Genomic DNA, 26,341 nt, shown 5'->3' with positions numbered 1-26,341 from the left:
GAGAGCCTTTTTGATTTCCTCTATGAGAGTTTTGTGTATTGAGGAGCAGATCATATCCCCCTTAGGGGATTCCTCAGGAGACAATCTGCTTTTGGTCTCCTCAGTATTTGAAGTCTGCTCTCTCTCCATACAGAATCTGTCAATGGTTAGAGCCATTTAAAATTTTTTGTTCATTTTGTCAGAGCGTGAATCAAAGAAAACAAATTGACAAGAGAAACAATTGGTCTGTTTTGGGTGGGGGATGGGGCTGGATGTTGTTACCCAGCTTCCTCTAGACTGAGGGAGACAATAGCGCGGCACTAACAGGACAGCGATGGCTGTGCTGTGTCTGTGCTCTGAGGCTCTGAGAATGCACTGAGTCACTCCGGCTGGGGGTGGGGGTGACTGGGTCCCTAGAGAGACGCTAGTTTTCAGGGGTTTTATTGTTCACTTCCAGTGTACTCTCTCCAGTGCTCCTGGCTTGCTGCCAAGATGGAATATCCACACTGGAGAAAAAGTCTTTTCACAGAAACGGCAGTGATCACACCTCTCCCCCCTCTGGTCAGAGTTGTGTAAGCTGCCTGTCTCGCTCTCGCTTCCTTCCCTCAGTCTGCACCCAGTCTGTTCGACCCTCCTCCAAGAAAACACAGACCTTCTCTGGGGAATTTCAAGGATGTCTTCTGTTAGTGATTATTTGTGGGTTTCTTTTCTGGTCAAGCATTAATTCAGAGGCTTGTCATGAAGTAAGTCCTGAGAGAAAACACAGAGCTCAAGCAGCTGTCTGCCTCCACACTGCCATCTTGGCTGGAAATCATAGAGTGCTGAAAGACATATTCTTGAATTGGAAAATTGTTAAGGGACAGGTCAATTCTCCAAGAGCCTCCACAGCTGTGGAGCCTTTTCTGACACAGGTGTTGCAGATTGGGAATGAGATAAATTGGAGGCAGAGGGAAAAGGAGAGAGAGGTCATATAAGGCAATAGCCTCTCAGGAGAGAGTCAGAGAACAGGAATGGCCTCTTAGTCTCCTTGTTTCATCCCTTCACAAGAGGAGATCCATTCTGGGTTGGATCTCCAGCAGCCACTGTCAGGTGGCTCCTGTGTATTCCATCAGTTCTCCTGTATAGTCCAACATATGGCATCTGAATGTGGGGCAAGAATTATAAGAAGAACTAGAGCTATTCATGAGAAGGATCCTTCCAGAATTAAGGAAGAAGAGTCCTGGTAAGAGTTTTTTTTTTTATTAGGGGTAACTTAATGGGTCAACATATCAAAGGGCCGAGCCAGGAGACTGATGAAACACTTAAATGTTTGTTTTGACCACAGCCCTCTTCTCTGTTTGAAAGTTTGTTTCCATGACATTTCACAAGATCAATACCTGTTACCAGAAGTGATAGTGCCTCTTGCGTTTCTCAGTGTGTGGACTATGCTGGGGAGGGGGGGAGAATAACAGCAAAAAACAAAAAAAAATGGGGAATTGTTAAAGGACAGGTCAAGTCTCCAAGAGCCTCCCCAGCTGGAATCCAAGGAGAATTGGAATCCAAGGAGAATATGGATTATAGATTACATATGTAGATCTGAGAATTGTCTATAGGGAAATGATAATTGAATGCAAGGGAGCTGGTAAGATTAAAATTATTATGGAGAAAAAGAAGATAATAGCATCTGAAGGAGTTGCTGGGCAACTTTTGCTGACACAGGTGTTGGGGACTGAGAATGAGATAAGTTGGAGGCAGAGGGAAGAGGAGGGAGGTGAGACAATGCAAGGACCTCTCAGTCAGAGATGTCAGGGAACAGCAACTGTCTCAGTCTCCTTGTTTCATCCCTTCACAAGAGGAGATCCATTCTGGCTTGGATCTTCAATAGCCACTGTTGGGTGGCTCCTGTGTATTCCAACAGAAAGTCACTTCTTAGTGAGGGACATCCTAAGTAGTTTGTGTGTGTTTTTCTTTTCAGTTAACCTCTGAAATTATTCACTTCCAGTTAGGAGATTGAATTAATGGATGAGATTCTACCTTGTTTCTCCTGGAACCATAACTAAAATTTCTCCAAAAACTTAGAAATGTGATGACTACAATTTTCCTGAGATCACAGAATGATGGAAACAAAACCAGCACATTGGAGTGGAATCACAAAGGTAAGGTTTTTTATTCCTATCAGACTTCCCTGATCTGGTTTGTGTGGAATAGAGAGATAAAGTGTGTGTTTAAGATTTGGGACAGAAATTGTTAAATAGTGCAAATTATTGCTGTTATGGATGTATGGTAACTTTATATGTGGGACGATTATTTGATGCTTTAGCTTAGAAATCCCTTATTCTGTTGGAATTGCTCTGGCAGACTGTTCTCTGATTGCCTGCTTTTAGGAAATCTCCAAGATATAGACACCTGCCTTGGGACTGGCAATCTCCAGTCCTGTAAGCCCAGTTTCTTACTTGGTATCTCAGCATTTTCAGAGGACACTGCCATTTTGAGATGAAGCCTCTAAAGTTTGGGGTTTGCCTGTCTTTATGGTCTAACTGTGCATATTCTGCTCAGAAATCCTTTCTGGATTTTGGAAGCAGTTCCTGTTCTATCAGAGGGGACAAGTGGAGCTATTCTGGACCCCACTCTTTCCCTCTTTTGGAATCCCTAACAGACTTGGGATACCCCTCCTAGCATGGGGCTGTCTTGAGCACTGCTACTCCCTATAGAAGCAGAAGCTGAGTTAAGTGCACAAATGACTGCAAACCACCTAACACAGATAACCATCCATCTCAAACTGGATTCTATGGCTGAGATGAGGGCCTTTGTACCACTGATAACTCTGGGGTTGTCAGGAAGAGGCTTGCTTTTGCCATAAGTTCTTGCATTTTTTAGTTTTATATTTGATTTGTTTCACATTGGGTTGGTCAAAATTATAATGCTGAGACCTCTCAGGTATCCGGGGGAGGTAATTCAATAATTCAAATATTCAGAAGGAGAGTGCCTAATGTTGTGCCTCAGTTTCCCTAGATTGTCATCTTTGTTAATTTACCTTTGTATTTTTATGTCTGCCAAATGCAATCTTTTCCGGGATAACTGTTTCCAAGAGAGTTGGTGGAAGCAATTTTTATGGTATGGAATTATTGTAATCAGTGGTATTATCCTGTTGCCACTATGTCTACCCCGTATAATTAAATTAGTAACCAGAATAGTTCAAGGGTACCTATTGAAATATTGCATACAGAAGATGGTATTAAAATGATGATTCTTCAGAGAAAAAGGCTGGAATGCATTAGAGGGGTATGATCTTGATGATGAACTTGATAAACAATGTATAAATATGTTAACTGATTTTGAACAGTGTGTAAGTTCATAGAAATATGACAAAATCATGTATATATTTTAAGGAGAAATTGTGTGGAATAGAGAGATAAAGTGAAGAATGTACAGGAATGTATGAATTCTTTTTCTGAATTTTATTTTCATTATTTCTGTGTTTCCCTTATGACCTGTATAATATGTGCAGGCTCATATTTACTTGATCTTGGCCAGCTATAACCATATTTATTTAACCTGAGCTAATGACATTTATAGATATTTAGTTTATTAGCTTGACCAATGTCTATCTGAAACCTGAAAGCCTGTTTTTTCTATTTCTTAGAAATCAGAGGATTTTGGGGAAACAGAAACCTTTCCATTTCAATCTCTCCGGATAGCAACAACCAATTAGATGCCTCCCCCCTTCTCAATGCTTTCTTTCTTGTGATGTAATGTCTTGTATAAGAGCTGTGTATTTTTATTACTTCTTTAGTCCTCCTACCACAAGATTTCTCTTTCCCTTATCTTGTGATAGAAGGGCCCATCCTCTGGAGGTTTTAATAAACAATCTTTCTGCTTTCTACTGAGTGATCTCTGAGTAGTCATTTTGGGTAAGGGTCTTCTACATCCCTCACAGGTTGATTCCTTGTAGTCTTTTGGAGTAGTGTTATTTTCCTATAAAATATCTCATCTTGTGTGATACTACTTTAAGTTTTACAAACTCCAATTGTATCCAAAGTAAATGAGACAGAATTATAGAAATCTACTTGTATCCTATGAGCAGTGATTATTGACTCATAAAATGACTTTCAGACTCCCAGGAGAAAGGCTGGTAAGTTTTCTTTTGAACTATTTATTAATGCTTTAAGGGGGTCCTGTTTTAGTGGATCCAGTCTATATCAAAGGTAGACTAGATTAAAGTTAAAGTAATCATTGCAAACAGACTCTGGTACAGTCTGAGGTTAAATTAAGCCATGAGCAAGTAAAAAAGTAAGCTTATCCCTGAAAGTGCATAAACATTTTTACTGAAAAATTTTGTGGCCAGTACCATCTATAAATTATTACTCTTTCATCCATTATACATAGTTTAACAATAGTATGGATAACTTAATTTGACATTAGAAAGGTGAAGGGTCATTACACTTGGATAAATTGATCTTTTTACAGGTTTGTTTTTAAAAGAAAGACAGCTTCCCGAAGAAATGGATGGTTCATTTAGAGACATCTTTTTTTTTGAAGAACCTTTGTTTCCTATGGTCTCTTGGGGGAAAAAAAGAGAATTCATCAGATGAAAGGTTGGAATATTTCAAGATATCTTTGAGTTACTGAATAACAGTATATTGTAATACATAAGAAGGATGTGATCCCATTATATATATATATATATATATATATATATATATATACATACATATATACATATATATATATATATATATATATACATATATATATATATATATATATATATATATATATATATATATATATATATTTTTTTTTTTTTTTTTGACATTAAACATTTTTTTACAATAAAATTCCTCCCTGGATTACTCATGTCCCTTAACAACAAACAACAAACAACAACAAACAACAACAACAATCCACATACCCTCCCCCTGCCCCAACGTGTGCCGCGGCCTGCTGCATCCCAAGCAGCAATTAAACTCCCTATTCTTAACTTACTGTTAAATCCTCCTTCATATCTTTCTTTCAATAAACATTTCGTTTGGTTATACAGTGGAAAATGTAGCCTATTACTTTCCCCTCCATATGCTGCACCTTAACCTAACTTTTTTATGGTTTCATAATTTTGTTCACTTTAGGACTCTGTTGGGGTGAGCTGACCATGACGGTATATAGACGGGTCCAGCGAGAAGGGATGAGGTGTATGGGGTTTATTGATTATACAACAGGCTCCTCTAGGAGGGTCTAAGGCACAGCCATGTCCTTTGAGTTTGAAGCAGTGGTTAGTAGTTCTCTGGCAAGTAATCTTGTTATTTAATTACCTCGGTTTACAGCCAAACATAGTGGAGTTTCTAATCCCAGTTTGTACCTTAGCTTTAGTGTCTTCAGCAGGGATCAAGTCATGTTAGTTGTGTATTTTAATATCAACTAGGGTGTATTACAGCACAGTTGAGTTTTAACCTTATTGGGTGAATGTTTTGCTTAAACTCACTTTAGGCTGTTCTTCTGTTAATTTGGGTTAATCATATGATCGTGGCGGCCGGTACGAGATTTACCAACCTTTTAAATTATGATTTAGTCAAACTTTCGTTTATTGCTCAATGTTAGTCACTGCTGTATCCCTTGAGGGTGTGTGTGTGTGTGTGGTTATACAAGGTGTCATGGGCTACTTTAAGAAGTGTGCCTGATACCTGCTCCTTTAAACTTGGGTCAAGTTTTAAGGGCATTCTAACTGATTTGTGGAAACTTGCACACACGTGCAAGTCTAATAAAAATTCACAGTAAGGCTAGGACCAAACCTTTGTGCCTATGGGACTGATTAAAGCCCATTTAAGCATTTTCAGTGGTTTGCTTTGGGTTAAGCTATACAAACTAATAAATTTTTGACAAAATTTGAGTTTGTGTACTATGTCAGTATTAAATTTTTTGCATTTTTCCCTCAATGTACATTTTCCTATTATGTCTTTTCTGCTGGATCCTACAAGTACTGATTAATATCTCTATATTTGTGGGTATACAAAAAATTATAAAAAGCAATAATAACACAAGGGTATGGAATCTAGGATTCTGTTCAGAATCTGCTTCAACGGCATTCAGAGTCTTTCTATTTATAATTTTGTTCTCTATTCCTGATTTCCTGTGTGTAGGATTTATGGCCATATCCAGTGGCTACCTGGTGCTTCTCCTGCAAAAACACCATTAACAAGTCCAGGATATTCACAGCTCCAGCAAATTATCAAGAAAGTCCCCTGAGACTAGAGCCACTTACCCCATCTTGGTGTTGGTGAGCACCTATGTTACTTTTTATTCAGTCAAATCCTTTTTCTCATTTTCTCTCTTTAATTTTGATAAACATTATCAGTGGTTGATGCCCACCACAGCTTTCTTGAATGTATGTTACCCAGCCATCAGTTCATTTGTGCTTATTAGCTCTGATTTCCAAATTCTCCATTTCTATTACTCATTCTGGCAAAAAGAAAAGATCCAAAGACTCTCTCTTCCCTACATGTTCCACTGCCCACCATTCTATTTCCACCTTTACAAAAGACTACAAAATCAGCTACTAAAAGTAGCTGATGAAAACAGGTAACAAACATTAGAATTTTGCAGCTTATTAACTAGAAGTGGTTTTAATAGTGAAAAATATGGTCATTTTGAGCATTTTAATTGAAATTTAAAGTTTGAAAAAGACTTTTACAGATACTTTACATTGAGTCTATCTGCATTGCCTTTTATTCTGAACCTCTTTGTTTCCCTTCCTTTAGGACATTTTGAACTCTCACTCCTGAAATCTTTGTTTTCTCATAAAACTTCCAATTTTTTTTCATTTTATTTTTTAGTATATTTTTCAATTTTATGGAATGATGCATTTTTACTTTCATTTTTGTAAGATTTTAGCACATATATAGCTGATATCAAATTGTCCATCATTTAAACAAGAAGGGAGGAGAAGGAAGGAGAAAGGAAGACAAATTTGGAACTCAAAATTTTGTAAAAATAAATGCTAAAAATTGTTTTTACATAATTGGTAAAAAATAAAATCTTATTTAAAAAAAATAAATGCAACTCAACAAGTGTTCAGTAAGTATCTCTAATATACCTGGAACTGTCCTAGATGTTGCAGATACAAAGGGGAAAAAAAAAACAAAAAACAAAAAACAGGACCTCTCTTGGAAGTACTTATATTCTACCAATAGGAAACAATATGTTTGTAGACAAATACAAGTCATAGTTAGTAGATTCAAGGGGAATAACATAATATCTGCCCTTAGATGTTTGAAAGGTCACAAAGAAGAGGAATGAGACTCATTTTACTTGGCAAAAAAGCAGAACAAAATGCCAAAAGTTGAAGGTACATAGTACCTAAATTGGTATTGGGGTAAAGTACTTTTGTAACAAAAATCAAGAGAATGTCTTGGAATAGATCAGAGTTTTAGAATATCTAGAAGACCTAGAAGAGTGTTTAAAGACCTTTTGATTCTATGTAATTTTTTAAAATGATCAAATAGATCCAGGGATTTTAGTGAATTTGACTAAAGCAAAGGGAGAATTCAACAAATATTGGATTTGAACCCAGTTCTTCTGATATCAAGATCAGTGTTCATCCCACTTTACTATATTGTCTTACATTAAAATGTAAGTTTCAAGTCAGTTTCTAAGCTGAATCATTCATATAACATGTTCATAAGAACATTAGTCATCCCCCAATTGATAAATGGCTGAAGATATGAACAGGCAGTTTTTTATGAAAAAAGTAGAAATTATATGTGGTAATGTTATAAATCAAAACTGATTAGAAAATTTCAAATAAAAAGAAAACTTTAATGTAGTCCTCAGAACTACCAGATTAGCTAAAATGATAGAAGGTGGAATTGGAAAATATTGATGGAGATGTGAAAAAATTAGAATCCTAATGTACCTTTTGTGAATGTCTGAAGTGATCTAACTATTTTGAGAGCAATCTGAAATTATGTACAAAGGGTTATAAAAGTGTGTATAACCTTTTATCCAGCAATACCATTATTATGTTTGTTTTCTAATGTGGTCAAGGGAAAAAGAAAAGGAACCTCTATGCTCCAAAATATTTATAGCAACTCTTTGTTGTGGCTAAGAACTGGAAAGTAAGTGGATGCCTATTAATTCGGGAATATCTCAAGTTGTGGGATATGATTCTGATGTAAATATAGTGGTTGTGTGACCATGGGAAAACCAGGAGAGAGAGTGAAAACTACAGGGTTTTTCCTTTTTACTCAGATCAAGAACTCTAAGTAATATCTCTAGGCAACACATTGGGTTATGGAGCATATTAGACCTGTTGGTAGCAATAGAATCCATTAAGGCTTCATTAGTAGGGCCCTTATTATGAGGTGGTCATGTTGTTGACTAATTCTGGGGAGCTTGTGACTATAAAGGATGCTTAAAGAGTAACAAAATATCTATGACTAATGTTTATGTAGAGAATGTTAGTTTTTAATAGCCAGACTATTGTTGAATGAATGATCATCTATTTTTACTTTTACTATTTAGCTGAAGAGCAAACATGGTGCAGTGTACAGAAAACATATGGCATTATATGTTTGAAATATCTTCTTTTTTATTCTTTGCCTGAATCAGATATGCTTTCTATGACTGAAAGGCAACCTCTTTGAGTCTGCTGAGATGAGTGACTTCCATCTTTAGCATGCTGATCTAACAGGTCAACTCACTCAATAATTAACACTAAATGATTTTGATTAATTTTCTTCTTGAGTATTCAAAAGTCCAAGGAGCTGCTTTGTAAACAAAGGTGCTTAGCTATTCTCCACTTGGATATCCAGTAACTTTTATTTAATCTTCTAATTTCTATATTCCATAACTACTAAGATTTCTTAATTGAATTTCATCTCCTGGTCAAATGTCCTGACGATGAACATGAATTGCATATCTCCCTTTTTTCTTTCAGCATTCTTCCTGATTGATGCTATATCCAGAGAGTAAAGCTTCTTTCAATATCTCTCTCAATCTAAGTTTTCATATATGAGATATGAATCATGATGAGTATCTTCTGTTTCTTTTCATAGATGTCAAACCATAGATTTGGGGGTGATAGGAGGTTTTCAGATGCAAACAGCAGATGGGTAAAATCATTAAGATAATGCTGATGGAGTTGTACAACTTTATCACTAGAAAAGCCACATGCTAATGCCATTCAGAGGTTTGCTTTATTCTCAGAGTTTCCAAAATGTTCATCAGAACGCAGTTGAAATATTTAGAATGGATCCTTGTGAGAATGCAAAACTGTTAACATAGAATTCTTCAAGGCAATTAGCACCCAAATGTCTTTGGTCTTCATCCCTACCTTGCTTTAAAGGGATCTAGAAGAAAGTAGGTACAATTAAAAGTTTTCTTTTAAAATTCTTTTGCCACAAAAAATAATTTTGAGGGTTTTTGTTTGTTTGTTTGTTTGTTTTTGTGAAGCAATTGGGATTAAGTGACTTCCCCATGGTCACATAGTTAAGTGTCTGAGGCTGGATTTGAATTCTGGTCCTTTTGACTTTAGAACACAGGTGGTCACGCCATCCCTGACTTCTCAGGAAGGTGAGAACCCCCAAAAGGAGGCAATCATGCACCCCCTGACATCTCAGGAAGGGAGGTGAAAGCACTAAAAAGGAGATGATCATGCCCTCCCTGATGTCTCAGGAAGGGAGATGAAAAGCACCAAAGGGAAGTGGGGATTGCTAGCGGGTTTTTGGCCTGAAGGGTCTTATTGGAAACAGGTATGCACAAACCCATCATCATGGGAGGTATTACACAAGCACATAGCAATAACACACGGGCTATTAGTGATGACTCTCCCCACAGTCAGTGCAGGCTGGATGAAATATAACAAACATGAATTGTACATGCAAGTAGTGATATAACAAACAATATGAATCAACATGATGCTGTAAAAGATTTCCAGAAGTCCTAAAAGGAAGGTATGTAAGTAACAAAAACACACACGCCTCCTTCAGTAGCCAAGAGATAGTCCAAAACCAATCTATTGTCCATTGCTTCATATGCCAGGGAATCCAATGATCCCTGGAAGTTTTTGAAGTCCTGCAATAGTCTTTTTATATGTTAGGGAATCCAATGATTCCTGCAGATTTTGAAGTCCTGCAACAATCTTATGTCTCAAAGAATCCAATGATTCCTGAGGGTTTCTAAGTCCTACAGTTTTTGATGTCCATGAGTCAAACCCCATAACTGCCATGCTCTTTCAGTGGTGGGAACAGTCAGCAACAGAACCACCCAAGTTTCTTGGATCTTCTTCGTTTCAAGGGTCTGCTCTGTCTCTCTCCGATGGAAAAGGCTAATACGACTTGTTGGCACCCATCCGATTCCTTCTTCATCTGTAGAGACACAAGCAAACTCTCTCCCCCAAGCAGTTAACCTGTCTGGTCCCTTCCATTCACCACTTTCTGGGTCTCTTCACATTACCTGGAGATTATCTAAAGATAGTGGAGCTGCTCACACTGGACACTGCCCTTCTGGTGGGTTATAAAACCTGTCCACTGGAGCAAGTGCATCTTTGTCAAAAATCAAGTAGTTAATACTATAAAGGGATTGATTTGTAAGTTCTCTAGGGTTACCTGTGGCTCCCCCTTTCTTTTATTTTTGGAGGAGCATCTTAATGTCTCTGTTTCTCCTCTCTACTATTGCCTGTCCTTGAGGATTAAAGGGTATGCCAGTGGTGTGTAAAATCTTATACTGTGCACAAAAGTGTGCAAAATATTTAGAAGTATATGCAGGTCCATTATCTGTTTTTACTGCTTGTGGCACACCCATAATTGCAAATGCTTGTATAAGGAATTCAGTGACCACTCGGGCTGTCTCTTTTGCTGCTGGTTTTGCAAAAGTGAATCCTGAAAAGGTGTCTACCACAATGTGGATAAAAGACAGACAACCAAAAGATTTATAATGGGTCACATCCACTTGCCAAATTTCATTAGGTCTCAAACCACGAGGGTTCTTCCTTAGAGGGAGTGTAGGAGCATAGAAAGGAAGACAAGCTGGACAGGTTTTTACTATGCTCTTAGCTTCTTCTCTTGTTATTCCAAATTGTAAACGTAAAGCTCAAGCAGCCTGATGATATTTAAAATGAGATTCTTGGGCTTCTTGAAATAATGGAGTATTGGCCAACATGGTTAGAAGGACCTGGAAGTCCACTATGAGAGTGGACATGCAAGATATAAATCTTACCTGGATGCTTTCTCACTTGCTCTTGAAGTTCCTTAAAGGGCTGATATATATTAGAGGCTACAAATTTTATTTGAGCTGTGGCAATATTTTGTACCACATCTACTGAATAGGCTGAATCAGATATTATATTTATATCTCCTGGATAATAGTAAGAGCTAGAATGATTGCATACAATTCATTCTGTTGAGTGGACTGAAAAGGAGTTTTAACTATTCTCTTTATAGTTGTCACAAGAGTATACAGTTCAAATACTATGTTTGGATGCATCTGTAAAGATGGTTGATTGTATAAGAGGAACTTTAGAAAACTTTTCTTCAAGAATCCATCGCCAATTATGTAATACTCTGGTTATCTTTAATGGAGACCCGTGTGTAAAATTTGCCACTCTGGGATGGTTTCACAGCACACATTAACTTGTGCATTAGTATAAAAGGTGTATATCTTGTCAGGTCTTATTCCAGATAATTGTATTGCTTGCTTAATGGCCTTTAATAAAATTTTAGCCACAAGCACTGGGTAAGGAGTAATGCTTTGTTCTGGTTGTGCTGGGAGGTTCACCCACTCTATCACACTGTCTCCTTGATGAAGGACTGTTGTGTGAGTGTCTCTTGTGTAGCAAACACTGATATTTCCAAGGGTTTTTGAGTGACTCTTTCAACCACATTGGATAAAGCCAGTTCAACTTCTCTCATAGCCTCTTGAGCTTCTTTTGTAAATTGGCATGGTGAGTTTAAAGTATTGTGTCCTCTTAAAATGTCATATAATGGTTGCAATTGATAAGTAGTCAAGCTTAACACTGGACGTATCCATTGGATATCTCCTATCAATTTCTGGAAGTCATTTAAGGTGTTTAGCTTCTCTGTTTTTAAGGAGTTTTTGTACTGTAAGCACCTTAGGGTATACTTCATATCCTAAATATTAAAAATGAGCATGTCTTTGAATTTTTTTCTGGAGCTATGTGTAATTTGTAGTTCCTTAGTGTTTCCATGGTCTTTTGTAGACATGTTTCTAACATTTGTTCCTCAGGTGCACATCCCAATATATCATCCATGTAATGTAATAACATTACTTTTGGAAATGCTTTTCTTACTGGAGCAAGAGCAGCAACAACATACATTTGACACATAGTAGGGCTGTTTTTCATTCCCTGTGGCAAAACTGTCCATTCATATCTTTTATAAGGCTCAGCTAAGTTAACGCTGGGCACTGAAAAGGCAAATCTTTTCATATCCCCCTTATCTAGAGGGATAGAATAGAAACAATCCTTAATGTCTATAATCCAAAGAGGCCATTCTCTAGGCCAGGGGTCGTCAAACTACGGCTCGCGAGCCAGATGTGGCCACTGAGGATGTTTATGTGGCCCCCAGGGTTATGGCAAAATCAGACTGGAAGTGACATTCAACCTAAACTTGCTTTAGCAACGCACACTTCCTGCACTGGGCTGAGACGGTGGAGACAGAGTGTGAGGCGATATGGAGGTAAAGTAAGTTCCCAAGCTGGGGTGTATGGTGTGGGGAAGGGAGAGAGATGCAGAAGATGGAGAACTGATGGCTCGTGGCCTTGTAAAGTAACGGAAGCCACCACAACAGATAGGTGCAAGGGATGTACAGTGCATGCTGCGCATGTCACAGCCGCTGCAGGGGGAATATATGGGCTGTGTCTGGTGCATGGGTATAGTAACAGTTAATACTACAAGTCCCAGCTTGACTCTATCATTGTCATTATGCTGTAATGACAATGTAACGGCTTCCTCTCTAGCACATGTTGCAGTACTGACTGCTATTGTCGCCCAGAGTGAGGCTCCTGGTACCAGGCCGTGGCCCTGTATTCATAGTGACCTCATGTCTGGCTGTTGAGGTCATCAGTTTTATCATTGTGTGTATGTTCTGTAGTTTCATAAAGAGATGGAATATTGCTAACATATGTCATCACCTTATAATCACTGGGGGTCTGACCTTAGTGCCCCCCACTTATCCTGAGTATGAGGGGGTGCAGAGCTGGTGTACTGCTTCATCCATCTCCAAATTCTTAAGGTCCCCATACACTTGTGCAGCTTCAAGTCACATGATGACCTCCCCTGGAAGCCCCAGTGTACGATTTGTCACTGAAGCTCATTCTGCACAGACAATATATGGCGCAGTTATATACATATATGCACAGTCTTGCCTGTGATTATGATAAATTACGAGTGCAGCACGTACAATCATTCAGCGCTGGATCATGAGAATTGATCCCAGGATTCAGAGGAACCCAGGGCATTTGGGAGGGCTGCCTGAGTGGTGACTTGTGTGCAGTGAAGGTCTGAAGCGGGAGAGAGAGTGCGGGAAATGGAGGCATCACAGCACAGAGGTAGCTTGGAGGAAGTTGGGCATTGCAGTCTGTATGTCTCTGTGTGGGCAAAGTTATTGCTGGTATATTATTTTTGTACCACTATGTGTATGTGTGTATATATATATATATAGGTATTTTACTAATAGCAATTTGGATTCCCTTAGAAATAATGATGTCAAGAAAAAGAAAAATTGACTTGGAGTGTAGGATATTCAAAGAACAGTGGACTTATGATTACTTTTTATGTAGTACAAGGAAAGAGCTTTATGTCTGATATGCCAGAATATGGTGTCTGTGTTCAAAGAATATAATTTGTGGCGATACTATGAAACTCAACATAGAGATAAATATGATTGGTTGGAGAAGTGAGAAAAGATAAAATATTAAAACTGAAAAATACATTGACAACTCAGCAAAATATTTTTGTGAAGCAGAAGCAGCTAAATATTTCATCACTGAGAGCAAGTTTTCAAGTTGCCAAGCTAATAGCACACACTGGTAGACCATTTGTGGAGGGAGAATTTGTTAAAGAATGCCTTCTTTCTGTTGCCAAAGAGATGTGTCCAAAGAAAGCCAATTTATTTAGTACAGTGAGTCTTTCAGTACCTACAATTACATGGAGGGTTGAAGAAATGGGAGACAATCTGCATCAGCATTTGCAAAACTCCACAAAAAAATTTTCATATTTTTCCTTGGCACTTGACGAAAGCAATGAAGTTTGTGATTCTGCACAACTTCTAATTTTTATTCATGGGACAAATGATTATTTTGAAGTCATAGAAGAGCTTGCTGCACTGCAAAGCATCAAAGGAACAACTATAGGAGAGGATATCTATAAAAAGGTTTGCCAAACCATGAATGGTTTGGAGCTGGACTGGGCTAAACTAGACAGCGTGACAACTGATGGCACCCCTAGCATGGTGGGGTCTAAGAAAGGAGAAACTGCTCGCATTAACCCAGAGATGGGCAAACATAACCATTCTCACCCAATAGCCATACACTGCCTCATCCGCCAACAAGCGCTGCATAATAAATCACTGAAGTGGACTCTGTTATGAAAATTATGATCTTGTGTTAACTTTATTAGAGCTAATGCAATAAATCGCAGACAATTTCAGGGATTTCTGTCTGAGCTAAATGTTGAGTATGAAGATGTTCTATATCACACAGAAGTCCATTGGCTGAGTCAAGGGAGAGTTTTGAAATGTTTCTATGACTTACTTCCACAGATTACAACTTTTCTGCTTTCAAAAAACAAAGAATACCAGAGATCAGTGATGCAGAATGGAAATGGCACCTTGCCTTTCTGACAGATGTAACAGAGCTACTCAACAATTTCAATATGCAACTTGAAGGAAAGGGAAAGCTCATCTGTGATATGCAATCACATATCAAAACATTTGAAGTAAAATGAGGCCTCCTCATCAAACAAGTAAAAGAGGAAAACTTCTGCCATCTCCCCACAACTCAAAATCTGTTAGCAGAAAAACTGCTGATTGCATTCCCAAACAAAAAATGTGTGGATTCATTGGAAAAATTGCAAAAGGAGTTCCAATTTAGATTTAAAGAGCTTCATCTCCATGAACGGGACATACAGCTTTTCCGTAACCCATTTTCTATTGACATTGAAAATATGGATACAATTTACCAAATGGAACTGGCTGAACTGCAGAATGGTGACTTTCTGAAAGACGCATTCAAGTCAAGCAGCCTTCAAAATTTCTATGCAGCTCTCCCCTCTGAGACATATCCTCATCTCAGGAACCATGCACTTAAAATGACAACCATCTTTGGTAGCCCTTATATTTGTGAACACTTTTTCTAGGATGAAACATTTGAAAATCTCCAATCAGATCAAGACTAATGGATGCACACTTGCATCACTTGTTATGACTAGCAGTGACAAATATGGAACCAGACACTGACCATCTCATTACCCAAAAGCAGGCCCATAGTTCTCATTGAAATACTGGTAAGTTTGTTGATTGAACCTTACTTCATTTTAAATATTGTATTTGTTCCTGTTTTGTTTCTTCGCTTCAAAATAAGATATATGAAGCGTGCATAGGAATTTGTTCATAGTTTTTGTTTTTACTCTAGTCCGGCCCTTCAACAGTCTGAGGGACAGTGAACTGGCCCCCTATTTAAAAAGTTTGAGGACCCCTGAGCTAGATGGTACAGTGGAATCAGAACCGACTTTAGATGCTTGCTAGTAATATAACTCTGGATAAGTAACCTATGTTTGTCTCAGTTGAGGATTAAATACATTTTTTTCTAAAATCATGCCTTACATACAATATGTGTTTTGTAAATGTTTGTTTCCCTTCTTCTTCAAGGCTTACTAAGAACCTCTGATTTATTTCAACCTTTTGAGGTCATTAATAGACTTTTGTTTGTGTCTCTGTAATAAAGTTTGTGTCTCTGTTTGTTCTGCTCTTTAATTTGTATGCATGTCATATTTTTCTGTTATACTATGGGACCAGAATGACATTTCATCTATCAGATCTCCAGGTAACTTTAGAGATTAAAGTGAGAAATTCACGTGTTTCAATAGCAATTTTTAAACTTCTGATGGCTTAAGGGCATCAATGTTAGAAGGTATAACTAGCAGACTGACATTTGTATAGATTAAAATATTCAATAAGAGAAACTTTAAGCTTTAAGGTGAATTGTATTTAACTCAATCATCAGACATTTATGTACTATGTGCAATGTACTTTGCTAGACTCTGGGGATTCACCAGACAAATGAACAAATAATACTTAGGGGGGAAATGCTCTTTCATTTGCATTATTATGTGTCTACATTGCCTTACACAGTGCCTAATTCATCATGGCCATTCAATAAATACTACAGCCTATCAAAGTTGGCAGAAACCTCAGAGACTGTCTACTCCAATGATTCTCAAACTTTATGGTCTTGGGACTCCTTTATACTCTTAAAATTATTGAGGACCCCCAAAAGCATCTGTTTATGTGCTTAAAGTCTATTGATGTCTACTGTCTTATAAATGAAAACTTCTTAGTGTTATTGTGAAAATAGTCTTGGCCTTATGGACCTTTGAAGGATTTTGGTGAGTTTCAATAGGGTCCTTGAACTCTGCTCTGAGATCACTGATCTCAGATAAAAAGATACCTGGTTGTGAATTATCTTATTGGAGTTTTAGTTTTCTTACATATAAAATGGTTATAATATCTGTACTATCAACTTCACAGGACTATTGTGAGGAAAATTTTTTAATCCCTAAATTGCTATGAAAATACAAGTTGTTATTTTTGTTATTGTCATTGTTATTAGCAAAGCCCTCTGCTATAACTTCTATAACAAAAAATTATCAGGTCTTTTCTACTCCCTAAGACAGCCCATTTGTTTTGATTTTTTGTTTATTTCCTTTTGCAAGGCACTTGGGGTTAAGTGAGTTGCCTAGGATCACACAGCTAATAAGTGTTAATTGTCTCAGTCCAAATTTGAACTCAGGTCCTCTTGACTCCAGGACTGGTACTCTATTGACTGTGCCATCTAGCTGCCCTAAATCAGCCCAATTGTTACTAAGTTTTTAAAAAATTAAACCAAAATCTAATTCTTTGCAGTTTTCAGTTATTGTTCCTAGTGATTCCTTATTGGATCAAACAAAATCAATCGAATACCATTTCATAAATTGAATGCTTCCTCCTTTCCAGCCACACTCTAATAGGAATGTAAGCTCTATAATGTCAGGGACCATTTCATTTTTGTCATTGCATCTTCAACGCATAGCACTGGATCTGACAGATAGTAAATGCTTTAGAAACATTTATTGAATTGAATTGATTGAATTTTATTCTATAAGGTAGCCCTTTATGCACTGAAGATAGTTGTCATATTCCCTTTAAGTCTCTCCTAGCTGAAATGCTTTTTGTTCCTTGAACTTATTAGTGCATAAGAAAGCATGGTGTAGTCTAGAGAGTACTGGAGTAGAGGAAGAGATGGGTTCAAATCCTTTCTCAGATATTTATTGACTATGGGCAAGTTATGAAATTTCTCTCTAGCTCAGTTTCTTCATTTGAAAAAAATAAAGGCATTAGACTCAATGGTCTTAAAGTTTCTTCCCATCTTCAAATCTATGATACTGTTTTTGAGTTTCCTTTCCATCTCCATCAACCACCTCTGTAGACATTAGCATTGAAAACAAAATGACTCCAAATACAATCTGGCAGTGACAAAATACAGATTCATTTCAATTTATGACAAAATTATAGAATATATTCATAAAAGGATGGATTTTGAACATTTAGAAATAGAAGGAATAAGCACTACAGGTTCAGAGAGCAACTTATGGTCAATTTCAATGAAAAATCCTCTTGATCAGACTGTACTCTTCAGGTAAACATATTTTTCTCATTTCTCATTTGATGCATTTTAGCCTTTGCCAAGCTTCTCATTTCTAAGCACTGGTCTAGAAGTTCAGATCTTATTTTCTGACACCATTTTCATAGCTATCTGTTCTTTTTTTCAAATAATTGTTGAATGAAAGGGAAAGTTTGGAAGAACACAAGCCCCCTTTGGGTGATGTTGATTCATTCTCTAAGTTGCTGGGTTCTCTTTATTTTATATCACACCTGAAACATGCAGTTTTTGTTTGCTGCAGTGCATGACATGAATCACAGTGTCCTTGTAAAGCATAGTAATATACAACCCTGTCACTTAGATGTACATTCCTTATGATTAATTTACTGGAGCACTTTTCCCAACACACAATTATATGATAACACCCAACATGGATCTTGAAACCCATGATGGACATAAATGAGTTTCTGATTGGCCTTCTGAAGGTACCAGTAGACAGAGTTATAATTTTCACGAGGAATGTTGTGCTGACATTGTAATTCCACTACTGCTCCTTTTTTTGGCCACCTTATCAGAGGACTATGGGAATTTGGTCCTGCAGAATTAGCCTCAGGAAGGAAAACAGGAAGATATTTTTATAAGGAAAAAGACAATATTGGAACTGTTGGGAAATCTGTACCATGTGCCCTCCAGCTGCCCACCTGCCAGGGGGACATTTAGAGAGGACAGGCAGGAGGAGGTAACTGAGCCAGTTCATGGTATGCTTGCCAAAGGCTCTAGCTTCCCTCTTGTTGGACATCCACCCAACCATATCCTGCTCACTTTTTCTGCTGTTCCCAGTAAAGTCTATTCTGCATGCACAGTGCACACAAAACTGCCTTATCTGTAACAACCGCTCAGCCGCTTTATCACTGAAGCAATAAAGGAAATAGGTCTATGGGGTGGTTGGCATTTTATGCTATCGCAAGACACACTCCTGATTGTTCAGAAGCAGCAATTGAATGGGGGCCTTTATGTGAGTCCCTTGTGCATCTCAACCCTTTGGGTCCCATGCTTTCAGCAGATGGTGAGGTTTTCTTATCAGCCTCAAGAGATTTCTTCTCTGAAAGGAAATTGGAGTAGGGGACAAGAAGGAGGGGAGGGCATAGATACTCTTTGCTAAATGACAGCTGGTGGGTCGTGTCTTGCCAGATTCTTACTGCTGGATCTTGGGAACCTCAGTCTTGCAGTATTTGTGATGAAAGCCAGAGAATATTTGCCCTGCCCTTTTCTCCTGTTGCCTGCTCTTTGGTCCTTCAATTTTGTCTGTATGTAAGGAAAGCAGTTGCTAATATGAGAATGAGAAGGAAAAAAAAAGTAGTCATAACAACAGCAGCAGCAATAACAATAAGGTAATTTGCATAGTAGTTTGAGGCTTGCTCAAACTACTTTAAAACTGAATTCTCCCCAAACTCTGAGAGGTATGCCATTATTATCTTAATTTACAGATGAGCAGATAGAGATTAAGTCGATTCCTCCAGAAGCTTGGGTTCTGTAATATTCACAAGATGACATATTTGGTACTGGAAGGAACCTGTCATTGAATCTTTATTTTATAGATGAGGAATTTTTATTTTATAGATCTATAGATATATACCTGAGACACAGGTAGGTGAACAATCATCCTTGGGCACACAACTACTGTTTGAGGCCTAGATTTTCTTAATTCAAAGCCCTAAATTATCTTGGTTGAAAGGCAGGGTATACTAGAAATGGAACAGATCTTAGGTTCAAGAGATCTGAGTTTGAGTTTGTGATTCAATAGTTTCTTGCTGTGTGCCCAAAATAAATCAGTTTGTCTCTCTCAATCTTTAGGTTCCTTATCTGTAAAAGGAATATATAAAACATGCTCCCTACTTCAGAGTGTTGCTGAAGAAAACTTTCTGTAATCCTCAGAATTCTATTTAAAAATAAGTTTATTAATAGCAGTTTTTTGGAGCCAATTTGAACCAGATAATGAAAGAGAATTACTAAATTTTCATTGTGAGCATTTACTTCCTGGAAATTGGTAAACACTACAAATCAGATTTGATTTATTGTTTCATTGATTGTCTAGACTTTAGAAAGTGATGGAGAAAGTGCATTAATAATACAGATTAAACTTTAAAGTGTATCATGTATGCATTTCCCCCCCAGAGATCTGAATGTTAAATATTTACTAATATATTCCTGGTTGTTAGCATTATGTGAGAGTTCTCATGGGTGGCCCTTGGCAAAATCAACAGAAGATAATATAGTATAAAATTGGTTCTCTCCAATGATGTTGTTACTGCTAATGAAGTTATAATTTCAGACTTTCTATTTAAACCTTTGGTGACTGAAATTCCAGATGGTCGGAGCTGCTGGGATGAACTGTTGTGTATAAAGAATGGTCAGTCAACTAGGTGATTTGATTTGGGTAATACTGGGAAGATCTCTACTAAACTTTTGTAATGCTTGAAATTCCATCATTTGGTATTAATTTCTCTTGCTCTTGGAGGCCACCTTATTAAAATAAATATATCCCTGGGAAGGAAAATACTTTGCTTTTTTATTACCTAACAGCTTTCTAGTAATCTACTTCTGAAATCTAGATTATGGCCTAATGAGACATCTCTTCTATGGGGAGTATAGAGGTCATGGATGGCAAGAAATCTAAAAGGAGGTAGGATGGTACTAAATATATGTGTGTGTATATATATATTTGTATATACATACATATGTATATCTACATATACATATGTATAAATCTCATAATTATGTCAGGGGCTATAATTCTGTTAATTATGGAATTTGATGGTCTGATACTTTTGATTTGTTGGCTAAGCTGATTAGGGAAGAAGAATGGTAGAATAGAAAGTACACAGAATTTTAAATTGGAGGATCTGACTTCAAATTCCATTCCTGATGCATAATACCTTATAAAGTGAGGGGTTTGGACTACATTTCCTTGAAGTTACATTTAAGATTTCTGATCCTAATGTACCTTTCAACTGTTGCTGACTCTCATGGTAAACTAATGCCACCTCAGAGTGAGAAAAGGCAATCTATTTGCTGCCATCACTATGCAATTCTTCTTATAGTCAGCATTGCCCGTATGTGCAAGTTCAAAGTTATTCAAGCTCAGATCTCAGTCCTGCTGATGCATCAAACTGATGCATCTATAACCTTTTACTTCCCTCTAAATCAAGACCAACAAAAATATGTCATTGAAGACAAAAAGGAACCCTATGAATTAAAATCACCAAAGAGAAAGTAGAATTAAAATTCTAGTGTGTCACCCAAAAGGTACTTACTGCTGGTAAACCTTTTCTGCAAGCATTTATTAAGACCCTGCTAAATGTAAAATAAGGTATAGAAAATTTAAACAACATAGAGTGTCTGCTCTGATGGAACTCATTATCTAGTAGATCAGGTGAGGGTTCAGTCATTGGAGATTACTCTTGGGTCTTTATTTAAGATTTTAAGATACATGAGAACTTTTCTGTAGCACTCTTACATAAATGCTACATGTGTCATTTTGTATCTTTAGCTACAGGGTCACAAATTTGAAACTTAAAGCAATATTAGAAGTCAGTAGTCCAGCTTTCTCTGTACTTCTTTACTTTTTGCAGATGAGGAACATGAATCACAGAGCAGTCAAATGACTTATCTAGTATGACACAATGGATGTCTCCAGGGGAATTTAAACCCAAGTTCTTCTGAGTGCAAGCTTAGTTCCCTAGTCACTACCATACTTCCATATGTCCATGGTTTTAGTCTTTGAAAGCCAATGTTTTCAGATCTCCAAGTATTTTTTCCCCTAGATTTCTGTCTCCATCTGGGTTATTTTAGGAAATGTGTGTTGATCTTTGAGGAAAGTAATAGTAAACCTTCAATAGGTCATTTAATCTCTCAGGATCCTAGTTTCTCATATATTCAACAAAGAAGAATCTATTAAAATGTAAGCTTCTTGAAGATAAGGGTTGCCTTTTTGTCCACTTCTGTATACTTACATAGTATACGCTTAATAAGTATTTATTGAATGAATCTCACTCCTACCATCTGAGGCAGCCAGATGATGCAGTAGATAGAAACTGGTTCTGGAGTTCAAAACCAGCCTTAGATATTTCTTAGCTATGTAACAGAGCAAATCTCTTAAACTCTGCATGTCTCAGTTTTTTTCAACAGTAAAATAGTTATAATAATACCACCAACCTCCTAGAGTTGTTTAGAGGATCAAATGAGATATTATTTTTAAAGCACTAATATATTGTAGATATTTAATAAATTCTTATTTCCTTCCTTCATAAGATGTGATGAAATTTAATCTCTGCTTTGAATGCTTCTTGCTATAAATGCTTTAAGTGTTTAGGGATTATTTTTATGAGTATGGCATCTACCTCTTCCATTTCAGGTCTTGTTTGAAAATCATTCCCTATTGGAAACAAAATCAGTGCTCTCTTCTGGCCCACTTCCATTTTCTGGCTTGCTACCTTTTTAGCCTGTGGGCCAGAGACAACACTGTCTACAGGGATAGTACACCTGTATCTACATATTTATGATTTTTCACTCCTCCGTATAAGCTTGTGGTATCTTTGGATCAGCACTTGTTTACATATTCCCAACTCTCCTAAGGAGGGAAGAAGAAAAGAGAATAATTAGAATAATTCCCCTACTTTATAATCCATTAATTCTCCTCTCTCTATCTCTTTCTAGTTCTTTCAGGTAGTCCCTTCAGCTACTGTACATACACAAACCTCTTATTCTATCACTGCTCATAAGTAGGGCATCCAGCCAGGAAGCAAAGGCAGGTTTCTATGAAGCTATTTGGGGTGATACTTCCTCCAAGAAAGACGTGATCCTAGGGCTCTACTGGATAAACTGGCAGAGGCTGAATGGATCTTAGAAGAGAATCCTTCCTGGAGAATGGTGATATATCACTGATTGGGAGCCCATTAGTTTCTATCCAGACAATGTATTATGGGAACTGCCTCTTTCATAGATGACATCGAGGAAGATAGCCTTCTCCATGTCCCCGGGGTTAATATTGTAGTGGCTGAGAGTCACTGTCTCTCTGGAGTTACCTTAATGGGGATATTCATGAAGGCTGGATCCAATTTCCCTGCACAGTCTCTGCAACACAAAAGAGCAAATTATACAGATAATGAATTATTGGCTTGACTTAAGCTAGAAGCCGAAGGTGTAGGATGGGATTGTACTTAAAGTAAGAAAAAATTCCATTCATGTAGTAGCCTTTTAATATCCAGAGTGCTTCCTTTAATCAACCCTACAAGTTAGATGGTGCCAGTGTATGGAACCCTTTTTTATAGATGAAGAAAAAGAGATTTAAGAGACAGATGATTTGCCTAGGGAATATTGGAGCTAATGTCTCTCACCTGAATAGCAGCAAGATGCTGGACACTCAGCATGATCTTTGATATATATATATATATATATATATATATATATATATATATATATATATATATATATATATATATATATATATATATATATATATATATATATATATATATATATATATATATATATATATATATATATATATATTAAGAAAGATATGCTTTATTTAGTTTTTATTTTAGAATTATAATTTTTTGACAGTATACATGCATGAGTAATTTTTTTATAACAATATCCCTTCTATTCATTTTCCAAATTTTCCCCTTCCTTCCTCTACTCCCTCCCCTAGATGACAGGCAACCCCATACATTTTACATGTGTTACAGTATAACCTAGATACAACATATGTGTGTAAATCCAATTTTCTTGTTGCACATTAAGTATTAGATTCCGAAGGTATAAGTAACCTGGGTAGATAGACAGTAGTGCTAACAGTTTACATTCACTTCCCAGTGTTCCTTCACTGGGTGTAGTTGTTTCTGTCCATCATTTGATCTTTGATTTTTAAGAGGCCCATGTGGTCTAAGGTCTGACATTCAGCATCAAGCCTCGACTGAGGAGCTGATGATGGGGAGATCTCCAAGATGATCCACCTTCCTGAGTCCTCGACCTGAAAATTTCAGGGTGGAAGGTATGTGTGCAGCTGGTCCTCCATTCAATGCATTGTGATATATTTTCCACATTTCCTCTTTCATTGTGTTGAATGTCACTCTTGTCTATTGGCTAAATTTAATGACAATGTTATTTGAACGAAGCCTGGTAATTCTCTTTTAGGACCTTTCTAGTCATATCCTTAAGGAATCTCAAGGGAGAACAAAGTTTCAAATCATTTAGTAGATACCCAACTGTCACAATGGACAGTGCCTGAGAAATGAAATCTTTGACAAGATAAATGTTTTCAGTTACTCATCAGAAAAAGGGTGATTTATGGAGCATCTAATTTGACTTTGAGGATTTTAGGTAAAGGTTGAGATTATCTTCTGAAGACTGAAAAGGACAGGAAGAAATGGGCTTCATTGTGGCAAAAGAATTGAGTAGAGTAACTGCTGGGTTTAGAGTTATAGGACCTGAATTCTCATCTCTCCTCTGATGTGCTCCAGCTCTGTATCTATGAGTGAATTATTCAACCCCTCTTGGTATCCTAATCTGGAAAATGAGGGGTTTGAATTAGGGAACTTTTAGAATTACTGTTAGCCCTAAATCTATGAGTTTTCAGGTAGACACTTCTGAAGATAACTAGATGACCCATTATTCATTTAAAAAAAATCCTCTGATGTCTCATTGTGACCCTGGTTCTGGAAGGTCATTTTCAGAGACAAGTATGACAACAGTAGTCTTTCAGCCTCATATCAATTGCTTAAGCCCGAAGTATAATTTTGTGAGAGGCAGTTAGGTGGCTCAGTGTATAGACTGTTGGGCCTGGAATTATGAAGATCTGAGTTCAAATGTGACCTCAGACACTTACTAGCTGTGTGATCCTGGGCAAACCTTTGATTGCCTTAATCTCCTGAAAAAGGAAATAGCCAACCACTCTAGCATCTTTGCCAAGAAAATCCCTTGGACAGTATGCTATGATCCATGGGGTCACTGAGAGTCAGATACCACTGAACAATTTGTCAGCAATTTGTGATTTTGTCCATGTGGGAACTTCTTCCACCTATAGAGATAAGGAATTTAACCCATTGCTTACCATATCATTTTAGAGAATTAACCTAGTCTCAGGATTAAAATACTTGCCTATGATTACATAGCTAATTAATGTGAGTGACAGAATTTGAACCCAGTTGTTCCTGACTCAATCCAATGCCCTTTCTACTCTGGCATTTTGCCTCAGTAGGTGTTCATGCAATGGGGAAAATTAAATCTGAAAAGGGGTAATTTTGTGGCATCTCATTGTATAACTATGACAATAGTTTCTTCCTACTGAATGTCATTGAAGCCTTCTTTGATGTCCCTCCTCCTCTTCCCTAAAATAAGCTGCTACCTACTGAGGCATGTGTCTGTTTGTTAATGAAACATCCTTTATTCCTGCAAAGTTCCATATCACTAGATATTATTATTACAGGACTAATGCTGCTGCTGGCTTAGGGGTGATGCTCTCTGGCTTCTAATTGTCCTTGATCTTGGCTTTGTATGAGAGGAGGTTTCATTGACTATGAAAGGTGAGTGGAGGAGGGTGCAGAATCTGGTTAAAGATTAGGACTGAGAATGTAGAGAATGTATTATTAATGACCCCAAAAGTTTGGCTGGTCGAGCATTGCCCTCAAGTGGTCAAACTCGGGTATGTGGGAGAAGAATATTTTTGGGAGAGTTCTGCAAGGTGCTATTCTTCTGTTGATGAAAGGATTCGTGATGGGGTTCCCTCAAATTCAAAGCTACTGTTTGGCTATTGAGGTAGAAGGATGAGAAATTAAGAGATGCTAATGACAGTTTACAGTGTTGTCTGTACAGAGACAGGAGAAACATAGTTCATTTAAGCTTCCTCTAGAGTTCAGAAACTGTTGTTTGGTAAAAGAAATAACAACCCAAGGATCAAGTGATCAGACATTTTGGGGCAAGGAAGCAATAGGCGGCTGAGTAATGTAAGAATGTATGGATAGTTTACACAGGGCCATCTGGCTTGAAGAATGGAACTACTCTTTTTTAGGGTTCTTGATATTCTGTAGTCAGTCCGATTTTCTATGCACATAGCAGACATTTAGTGCATGTTTCTTGAATCAAAAAATTATAACTTTCAGTATGTCAGACACGTAAATGTCCTCAGCTCTTCCATGAAGCACTTGATTTCCTAAGCTGAGATGAGAAGAGAGTTATTCAAAGAACACTATGATCTTGGAATCAGAAGCTCTGGATTCACTTCCTCTCTTGGCCATTTACTATCTATATGGCACTGGAAAAAGTCACTTTACCTCAAGTGGAGAAGGGTAGGTATTAGGAAGAAGATCTCTAAGGACTCTTTCAGCTCTAACATTTGTACTTCTACCCATTGTTGTATTACTTTCTTCCCTAAAAAGAGATGGGTGACTGACATGACATTTCTACCCTCTGTCTTCACCACCCATATCTAAGTCTGAGATGACTAGGTCTATGGATA

At 37.4% G+C, this 26,341-nt stretch overlaps 1 protein-coding gene and 1 long non-coding RNA gene across 4 annotated transcripts in view; one reads left to right on the top strand and one right to left on the bottom strand.

Annotated features, from left to right (window-relative positions):
- Nucleotides 1-26,341, bottom strand: part of LOC141557871 (T cell receptor alpha chain MC.7.G5-like) — a 563,004-nt gene that overhangs the window by 257,689 nt on the left and 278,974 nt on the right. The window lies entirely within an intron of this gene.
- Nucleotides 512-3,861, top strand: LOC141557874 (uncharacterized). Of its 3 annotated transcripts, none has more exons than XR_012486912.1 (3): nt 512-1,201; nt 1,934-2,114; nt 3,602-3,861. It is a non-coding gene; the product is annotated as an uncharacterized LOC141557874 (long non-coding RNA). The 3 variants fall into 3 exon arrangements; XR_012486914.1 differs by lacking the exon at nt 512-1,201 and adding an exon at nt 1,380-1,600 and having other exon boundaries at nt 1,961-2,114; XR_012486913.1 differs by lacking the exon at nt 512-1,201 and adding an exon at nt 1,380-1,600.

This window comes from Sminthopsis crassicaudata, chromosome 2, assembly GCF_048593235.1.
Source record: "Sminthopsis crassicaudata isolate SCR6 chromosome 2, ASM4859323v1, whole genome shotgun sequence".
NCBI lineage: Eukaryota > Metazoa > Chordata > Mammalia > Dasyuromorphia > Dasyuridae > Sminthopsis > Sminthopsis crassicaudata.
Note: the sequence above shows the minus strand (reverse complement) of the source record. Positions and strands in the feature narration are given on the sequence as shown.